General features: G+C 33.3%; 1 long non-coding RNA gene across 1 annotated transcript; it reads right to left on the bottom strand.

Annotated features, from left to right (window-relative positions):
• On the bottom strand, positions 1-954 carry LOC127129088 (uncharacterized). Its single transcript, XR_007806149.1, has 2 exons — positions 527-954; positions 1-378 (listed from the first exon to the last, which is right to left on the bottom strand). It is a non-coding gene; the product is annotated as an uncharacterized LOC127129088 (long non-coding RNA).
• Positions 955-1206: the final 252 nt, after the last annotated feature.

Here is a 1206-nt window from a genome sequence, read left to right on the forward strand (position 1 = left end):
TGAAGCAAATGACCTTATTTCATTATATCCAAAAATGTAATAAAATGACCGTACAAGAAATATTACAAAATGACAGTATAGGAAATGTTACACAATTACACTGATAAAAAATAATGCCACAAGAGATGTACAATTCATCATGTCCTCTAACTAAATTACACATGTCATATTATTCTATAATTCTAATAATCTAATTTTGCAGAGTTACCTTGATGTATATTTGCATCTATTGTGAACATCCTTGCGGAAAGAGTTGTGAAGACATGTGCTTAGAAGCTTTTTTAAAATAATAACACATCAAAAATAATGTAGTAAGTTCAATATTCAATTTTCACGTGCTCATCAGCTTCATCAAAACAATATAATATAAAAAACAACCTGCATAAAAAAAAACACTAATTTTAAAAAGGAGAACTATTTAGAAGTCAACAACAAATGTTTATACACAATCCACTTAGCAGAAACAAAATAACACATATAAAAAAATGACATGATCAGTGGACAAGTCTTGCAATTAAGAAATTACCGTGAATTTAGACCCACCGGCATGGCAGCAACAACATGCACATTCGAGCGGCCTTGAAATTAACTCCATTGTTGGTGGCGGCGAAAAGAAACGACGATGGCGAGTACGAGCACGTTGGTGGCGACAATAAGAGACGGGATGGTGCCGGAGAACATAATGATGACACGAGATGAGACCATTCAATATTTCTATTTAATGGTGGCGGCGGCGTGAGAAGAATGGACCGGTCTTCCCCTTCCATGTTTCCATTTGACCCGAAACAAAACAAAACAAAACATATGTTTTTTATGAAAAAGAGAAAACTACGTGGCTTTTATGTGAAACCTAGATTGATCTTATGGTGGATGTTAGATAAAAGTTACGGTAACTTTTCCCCACTAAAGTCACTGAAGCTCGTTCCGTCTCGGCCCACACTCATGTTTTGGAGTGCCAAGCAAATATTTTAGACCATCACTGCCTCCACTATGTCTATTTCTTTTTGTATATTTTAAATCTGATTGCAATAGATACGTCTCGTTATCACCCCTACAAACTATTGTAAAAAAATTTAATAAATATTTTTTTGTGACACATATTTCTCTATTTTTATATTAGTTGTTCCATTATATGGTTAGAATAATTGAGCTGACATAATATACATCGGTTACTTACAAAAAAAAAAATGTTTACCATATATAATT

Source organism: Lathyrus oleraceus, chromosome 3 (genome assembly GCF_024323335.1).
Source record: "Lathyrus oleraceus cultivar Zhongwan6 chromosome 3, CAAS_Psat_ZW6_1.0, whole genome shotgun sequence".
In the NCBI taxonomy this organism is placed as follows: Eukaryota; Viridiplantae; Streptophyta; class Magnoliopsida; order Fabales; family Fabaceae; genus Lathyrus; species Lathyrus oleraceus.